Here is an 8,941-nt window from a genome sequence, read left to right on the forward strand (position 1 = left end):
TCTTTGCCCTACCTGCACTCACCTTTTTGCGCACACACCTTTCCAATGTTAATTGTTGTCAACGGCATTCGTCACACTTTTGCCCGGCTGCTGGACAATGGCCAGGACGAGGTCCTTTTCGGCGTTAATAATGCGATTTGCATTTCCCTTTCCTCTTGGCCTTGGCCCGTGGTGTCCTTGTTTAGCCTGCTGTTTGATTGAGTTGTCTTCTTAATCCCGCACCTTTCACAAAACTATGTCCTTTTGTGGTGTCCTCTACTGTCCTGCTCCGGATGACATTTGCTGCGGCAGCCTAACTGCAATTTTTGTTTTCTTTTTGATTGACAGTTTAAAATGCCAGTGGACCATGGCTGCAAGAATTTACAACAAAATGGTCAATTAAATAAAGACTTCATTGTTCATATTTAATAATATCTAAAGCTATATATATATATATATATATAACAATGTTTCTAAGTTTAAGATTACCTTTAGAGGCTCTTCAAAAATAAGGTGTTTTAAATATTAAAACAATATCATTAATATCATTATCATTATCATTAAGCTAGTATAATTGAACATATACATATAGTTAATATTATGAAAATACATTTAAAATGCATAAACTTTAAAATAACTAACAGCATTTTATACATTTCAAGCAGAAAATGTTTTAATATTGTAAAAATAACACGTATTTATCTTATGTGTATATATGATTTACCTATTTCGTTTCGTTGTTTCTTTTATTAAAATATGTATACTAATACTAATACTGTCCAATCATAAAAATAAATATATATTTGAGCTAAACATACCAAAAACATTATTAAACAAAATATACTTAGTATTTTGTGTCAAAGTGTCAAATGCTTCAGCTATTTAAAAATCATTAACAGATCATATTTTGCCAAACAAAAAATGTGTTATTATCACAGAAAAAAATAGGAAAAAGAAATCCACTTATTGCCGAAACCCGGGATTGAACCGGGGACATTTAGATCTTCAGTCTAACGCTCTCCCAACTGAGCTATTTCGGCACTCTTATTGCTTGAACGCTAAATGTCGTCTAGAGGCACGCGAGCAACGAATGCTCAACGAAGCCAAACAAAATTTATCTAATCAAGCAAGCAGCAAACCAAAATAGAACAGTCAAGCAAAAAGCAAAAACAAAAAAACAGCGGCAATTGCGAAGCATACAAAATGCGTTTCTAAGCACACGATTATAAGTACATATTGTGTGTGTGTGTGTGTGTGTGTGTGTGTGTGTGTATGTGTGGAACTTTTGCTATTTTATCTGGTGTGTTGTTCAGTGTCAGGGCTCACAGTATGTGTTGTGTGTTTGTTGCCAAATCATGTTTGTTCCGCCATGGATACCGCATGTGGCATCTAATGAACTGTTGTTGGGGGCGGGGTAGGGGGCGGTGTGTGTGTGGGTGGAGGGGGCGACGGTTGCTGTAATGTCACACACACACACACACACACACAAACAAACACATAGCATTTTTAGCTTTGGTAACAAATCAGCCAGCGACCAAACCAGAAATGTTACCCGACTGGGAAGCTGAGAAGCTGAAGCCAGAAACAGAGACGGAGACTGCGACGGTAACAGCGACTGCGACTGAGGCTAAGGCTGAGCTCTCGCAGTCGGGAGGCGCTTTGGCTTTGGCTTTGGCTTCGTGTTGTCGTTGTAAAAATGTTTGCTTGCACGCTTTCCAATGGTTGCTGCTGCTGCTGCGGCTGCTGTTGCTGCTGGTCGTGCTTTGCGGTCGTTGCCCTGCTGTGACGTCACCGGTTCAATGGCAAAATGTGACCCAGATTGTCTGAGCTGCTGCACAACTTAAGCTTCGGCTCATAGCACCTTTCAGCATGCCTGTGTGTGTGTGTGTGTGTGTGTCTGTGTGTGTAACTCTTTAGAACTAAGAGAGCGAAAGCGAAGACAACTAAGAGCGGCTTGCCTGAGAGAGCTTGTAAGTCGAGCTGTGCGCAGACTTTGCCCTTGGCTGTAACCCTTTGATATTTTTTCTTTTTTTGTTTCTTGGACGCATTCCCTCTACCTCTCTCTCTCTCTCTCTCTCTTGTTCTCTTCGGAAAATGGGGCCACAGCGACACTCCTGGTGGACTTGTCAGCCAGCGTCGTCGTCGGCGGCTGCACAATTGTTTTTGTTGTTGTTGTTGTTGCTGGTGTGTGTGTAATTATGGCCATGCATGCGCCCTGCAGTCGAAGCTGGCAACTCCGCTGAGAGTCGTCGGCGGCGGCGGCAGTGTTGCGTGTAATTTGTTATTTTATTTTATTGTTATTATTACCGCATGCGACGTGCACTTTATTTTCATTACCAGTTTGGATTCTTTTCATGCCATACTACAACCAACCTCACGAGTAACTTTGTATGCATATGCAACTCTACTCTCTCTGTCACACATACACACAAATACACAGAGGCACATACACACACAGTTTGAGCGCATCTAATGTATGCATCGGGAATTGCCTGCCAAGAAGATGGGGATATTGCACGTGTGAATGTTCCAACTGGGGTGGGGACAACGCCTGGAATGGGCAAAGGGGAATGGGAAATGGGGAATGGGAAAAAAGTGGAGTCGCTTGCACGGCACGTTTGGGGAGCACCTACAAGTCTAATTGGAAATGCATAAATGGAAATTGATGACGATAAATAAAATTGTTCATATTCCCATTCTCATATACCCAAATACAGTGGGCGCTACAAAATTGGAACTGCCACAAATAAAAAATGACTACAAATTATGTATAATCGTCATTTTAAAAAGCTTTAATAAAACTTATTTCACAGTGAAGATGAAGAAAAAGTTAAATAATTAATAAATTCAATGAATATACGAAAAAATTATTCATTTAAAAATTCAATGAATTAAAAAATGGTATTTAATATTCTACATTATAATCTTAACTTTTGTTCTTATTTATTTTTTAGATAAAAGTCACCTTTCTAAAATCAAAAAAAAAAAAAAAAACTTAAAATGTCTATGACGTTTTACAAATTATGCTTACCTCATCTAATATATATAATTAAAATAAAAACCACTCAATGACTAATCAACCAATTGCTTAATCTATATTAATATTGTGGATGGATAGAAAATAGAAAAATTCAATCGAATTCACGTTTTACACTTCAAGTCCCCCCTTGCCAAGGCCCTATTTCCATAATAATTCCCACAACTGTCGCTGTCTCTGTTTCGCTTATGAGAAAGTCACCCAAGTGTCCAAATGTCAATTGAGGCTAATAATGTTCGCAACTTGAATGCGCGTCAATCTGAGCAATTTTGTGCAATTCATTAAAGCGATTTTGATTCTGATTTCATATTGCTGTTGAGCAGTTAATTGCGCTTTTAACGATTGACTGCGGTAATGCGCTCTTTTATTGGCTTCTCTTAACCACACACACACACACACACACACACAAAGTTGAAAAGCCCCCTCTCCCTTCCCCTTTCCCAATCGCATTTGAGCTTGTAATATTCTCATGGCACAAGGCGACTCGTAAGAGAGAACAAACACAAAAGAGAAACAGCCGCCTCTGCCGCCGGTAGGAGCTTTGAGTGTGTGGATGGGGAGGGGGCAGTTTTCAGCTCACTCACAAAATTAACAATATTTTTTTATAAACAAGTTATAAACAATGTTTGTCTAAACAGTGACAAACACACACACACACACAAGCACACGCACTTCCACTGCTAGATGAAAAACCAGTTCACGACGCTGGCGCTCAGTCGCGCTCTCTCCCACAAAGTCACATGGCGCTGGGCACCCAAATGCATTACATGTGAACGTCGCGACGTCAACGTCGACTTTGGCAGCGACGTCGACATCATACGCCGCATACTTCCGCATTATTGCAGCCGCCTGCATTGCATGCTGTTATTGCTCTCTCGATCGCTCTGTTCCTCTCTCTCTCTCTCTCTTTGGTGAGCTCGCTCTCTGCGTGCGCCTCTCTCTCGCGAAAGTCAGCTGATTTTGTTTTGCTTGAACTTTTGCCGGTTACGCTTCGGCGATCGCCGCGCTCTCTTCACTCCCCTACCCGTTTTGTTTGTTTGGTTTTGCGGGATCGAAAGCTCAAAACTGTTGCTCTTTATATATATTAGCATGTCAGTTTGCAGGCTGCAGCGCCGACAGCGACGGCGACGTCAACGGCAATGGCGACCCTGCCCAATGTCAATCACAGCTCTGGCCCTGGCCCCCGAGCACGAGTTGGCTTACAAAGAAGCAGGCCAAAAGCAGGAGGAACGTGTTTCCAAACCCATTACAACGAGCTCTTCAATCTGCCACTCTACACGTATGTATGTATGTGTCTGCGTCTGCGTGTGTGTGTGCGTGTGTGTGTGCGTCTTTATGAGTGAGCTTTACGTCTGTCGCCGCTAGCACAACTACAACAACACGGCTGTTGCATGGATTACACGGACAATGAAACCCAAAAAAAATAATACATTCAAATGTACAACACATACATATATATAAATATGTTTGTAAGTATATATATGTATATATGTATATGCTTATAGGTGTAATCATGTTCTTTTCTACAGTGATCGCTCAAAGATTACATCGCTTCTGTTGTAAAGGCGAAGGTGTTCTTTGCTTTGCGCTTAAAGGCTTAACAAAAATGATTATTTAATAATTTATTTGTGAAATCTGGAGATTAATTTTATAATGAACCTTAAAAATAAAATAGCTGAAAAATGTTCATGATGATCTGGAAAAAATAGTATCTTCAAAAATGCTTTAAGAAAACAGATCACAAAAATTCGGTTCTCAAATTCAAGGCGTAAATCGACTTTTAAAATTATGATTTTTATTTATATCTCAATAATACAATGTAAAAAGAAGAGTTTTAGTTTCAAATTTGGATAATGAAAATTAAACTTATCGTTTTAAAATTATTATTTTTGTTGTTGACAATTCCCACATTTAAGTGATCACTGTACTTATATTATACAAGTACTTAACACAAGAAAGCCGCCAAAAAAAAAAAAAAAATTGAGAAATATATTTACGCACATAGAATCGAAACGCACTCAACGTGGAGCCATTGTATTTATGCGTGTGTGTGTGTGTGTGTGTGTGTAAGGTGTGTAAGGGTGTGTGTGTGTGTGTGTGTGTGTGTGTGTGTGCTTTTGGGGCTTGCCTCCAACTAGTGAACACAAGCTTGGTTACAGCTTGAATGGTATTCTGCCTGTTACACGCTGCATACATACACACATGCACACACGCACACACACAAGCACACACACAAGCACAACACACATGCACAACACACATGCACAACACACACTTACATATGGCTTTTTTTTTTCTTTTTTTTTTGTTTTTTTTTTGTTTTTTTTTTTGGGAGGTGAATGGCCGCAACTGTCGTTGCCACTTTGGTAACACCGTGGCGCATTAAACGTAGCAGCCGCGACGGCCAAAAAGCCAAAGAAGCCACAGCGTCGTCATCAAGTTGGCCAAGCCGAGCTCAGCTCAGGCCTTTTTGGCAAGAGGGGCGTAGATTGGAGGAGGGGTGGGGGGTGAGGGGTGAGGGGCTGGTGCCCAATGTTTAATTTACTTTGCATTTGTTTGGCCAAACTCCAGCAACGAAGCTGAGTTTTTGGCTTACGATGATGACGCTGACTGACTGACTGACTGACTGACTGAGAGATTGACTAACTGACTAACTGGCTGAGTGACTAACTGACGACTGATGGCAGACGTAACTCACGCGTTTTTATGGCCACACAAAAGTCGAGTTTGCCGTTTTAGGGTTTTTCTTTCGCTTCCCACACTCTGATTCCCACTGATCCTCGACTAAAATTCAATTGATGTGTGTATCTGTGTGTGTGTGTGTGTGTGTATCTGTGTGTGTGTGTATCTGTGTGTGTGTGTGTGAATTGAATAACCAATTGTGTCAGTTCTGTGTATAAAGTTTTAATTGTATTTGTTATTGATACGCAGCTGAAGCGGCTTTATTTTAATTATGGCTACTGCTGCAGATTATGAATAATATTTATTGATTGTTGATTGTTTTAGTGGAATTTACATATCCAGAACTTTGGGCCAAGTTATCAAAGTTATTGTCCACATTTGTTGCGTATTTGAATAATATGATCTTCTTGAAATTCAAAACATTTCTTCGCATAACTTAGAAGAAAAATAATATGTAAGAATGCAATAGTCGCGAGAGCTCGACTATGATATACACAGAACCCAGCTGAATGTAATTTGTTGAATATGCTAAAATATTTTGGATAATAATTTGGGCGAGTCTTAGCCGATCTAGATAAAATGTTATTATTTCATCAATAATACCCGAAGATATATTTTATATAGCTTTAAAATTGTGAGTTTTATTGCTATTGCAATTGATTTGTATTGATCTAAGCCAAATGATTAAAATTTTATCTGTGATAATTGTGTGATAAGTTTCCAGCTTTTCGATACCGACTGACGAGCATGGCTTAATCGATTTTGCTCTTGAAATTGATCATGAATTTATATATATATATATAACTTTAAGTGGTCGCATATGATTCCTTCTATCTGTTACATTCCTTTGCACAATTTAATTGTATTCCTCTTAAGCATTTTCAATGGCTTCAGACAATAATAAATCATTCAATAATTAGCTGGAAACCGTGATGTAGTCATACTATTATTATTTTTTAAATTTATTAAACTTAATTAAAAGAAATCCCAGAAAGAATGGTTATCTTAAACACGCCGAAGTTGATATGCCCTTTAGACCAGAATTTCAGCTTGTATTCCAGAAGAAGTATTCCAAATTTGTGGATATATATTCAGAAATAGCTTCAAACTGAGGCAGGATATATTTCTTTAAAAATTAGTGTAAAGAATGGATACGGAACGGCTACATAGATAGACAGATGGATGCTGATCAAGAATATGTATTTTATAAGGCCAGAGATACCCAATTTATCTATATCTATAAAATGAATTTGCACATTTAATATTCATGTGTACAGCTAACAGTTGAAGATATCATTATATATATTAATGATCTATATATATACATATTCCCTAATATTCAAAATTATGAAAAACTGGGACAATTATGGGTATTCAAATGCCCACAAGCCGTGTGCAACAATGTCCAAAACTGTCTCAGATGTATCTCAGCAATGCACAGATACAGATACAGATACAGACTATTTATATTTATATGTATATATATTAATATATATATATATATATATATGTAAGCGTGTAAGGTAAAACTAATTTCGTTTTAATTTCTCCTTTCAACATGTGTTCTGTGGGCTTGCGTGTAATTTTTAGCTCGCCTAGAGGTATTTGACCCTTTGGCTCACAGCTGATTTATGGGAATTCATACTACGTGTCCATGTCTCTCACATTTCCCATCTCCCATCTCTCAGCTCCCAGCTCCCATCGCCCATCTCTCAGCTCAATGGCCCAACGCTTACTATGACCACTCCCGGTCTTAAGGTTCTCTGCTCGCTCTGGGCTTGCTTCTCTGTGCTTTGGAATTGTTCACTCTGCCTCTGGAGTTGAATGTACGTTTTGCGTGAAAGTTGCTTAGTTTTCATGTGTTTTGTGTTTTGTGTTTGACTTTTTTTTTTTGTCTTTTTTTTTAGCTTTGTTTGCTGGCGGTTTGTCGGTTTGGCTGTTCGTCTGTCTGTTTGGCAGAAGCGCAGCTATTGAAGAAAGCTAATTCATGACATGCTGACCATATTAATTTATCTTCTTTGTGTGCAAAAATTTCGTGCATGATTTGACCATTACGAAACTGTTCTGTTCTGCTCTGTTCTATTCTGTTCTATTCTGTTTGGTTCTCTTCTAGCTGGCTATCTGTATCACTATGTGATCAGTTGGCCATATCTTTTGTTTGTTTGTGTGTGTGTGTGTGTGTTTGGTAGTTGAATGAACCTCCGTGTGTGTGTGTGTGTTGCGTGAAATGTTTAAACTTTTTTGTGTGTTAACGAGATCATTGACACTTTAACGCGAGATGCATTAAGTTTGTTACCATGCCAAGCGGTTCCCGATTCCCATTCCACAATTTCACCATTCACCATTCCCCATTCCCCATTCACCATTTCCCATTCCCTATCCCGAATACCCATTTCAGCTACGCTTTTATTGGCATGATCGTGCACTTTTGTTGATAACAGAATTCGTAGAAACATTGTCGAAAGAGTCATGCCCCAGTGTCGCAAGCTGCTCAACATCAAGATGGGCAACAAATTTCTTCTTTAGTTTTTATTGTAATTGTTCTACTCAAGAACGTTGCGATCATTGACTGTCTCCACAATATATACACAATATAATTTCAATATGTCCGCTGCTTGTAAAAGTTTAACAAAAGGGTCAAACTATTGATTTACTATATAGAAACTTGAAACATTAAATAAGAATGCAATTTGCAAATGTAATTAGAAATCGTAATTATTGTCATCAAATACCAATCATAGATTTCAGTTTAAATTATAATTGAAACCTTTTTTTTTTGCTAATTTGACTAATAATATTCTCGAATATTATAAAAAAATGGCATCCAGCAATTTGCTATGATCAAATTGCAGACCATTTTTAATCCCGATTTTATAAGCATGTAGTTTTATTTTTAGCAGAGTTTGAATAAGTATATAAATAGTATATATAAAACAAAAAAATAAACAAAATATTATAGTCTATGAAATGGACTTGTTCATGCTGATCAAGAATATATAACTTATGGGGTCTGCCCTCTTACATACTTTTGCTCAAATTCAGAACTTCTTTTTCCCATTTTCAAGGTATTTAAATTAAAAAATAATTATTTAAATCATCATTTATTTATGTCTTTTTTTCATAGTTCAAGCAATACAATAAATTAGCATCAGATTATGCAAACAATCAAAAATGATCTATATATATATAAATAAAGCTAAACTAACCTAATCCAAACTATACAAAATCATGTCAAGAACTTAT

General features: G+C 37.8%; 1 non-coding gene across 1 annotated transcript; it reads right to left on the reverse strand.

Annotated features, from left to right (window-relative positions):
• Window positions 1–946: 946 nt before the first annotated feature.
• On the reverse strand, window positions 947–1,019 carry Trnaf-gaa. The gene has a single exon. It is a non-coding gene; the product is annotated as a tRNA-Phe (tRNA).
• Window positions 1,020–8,941: the final 7,922 nt, after the last annotated feature.

Source organism: Drosophila grimshawi, unplaced genomic scaffold (assembly GCF_018153295.1).
Source record: "Drosophila grimshawi isolate 15287-2541.00 unplaced genomic scaffold, ASM1815329v1 contig_311, whole genome shotgun sequence".
NCBI lineage: Eukaryota > Metazoa > Arthropoda > Insecta > Diptera > Drosophilidae > Drosophila > Drosophila grimshawi.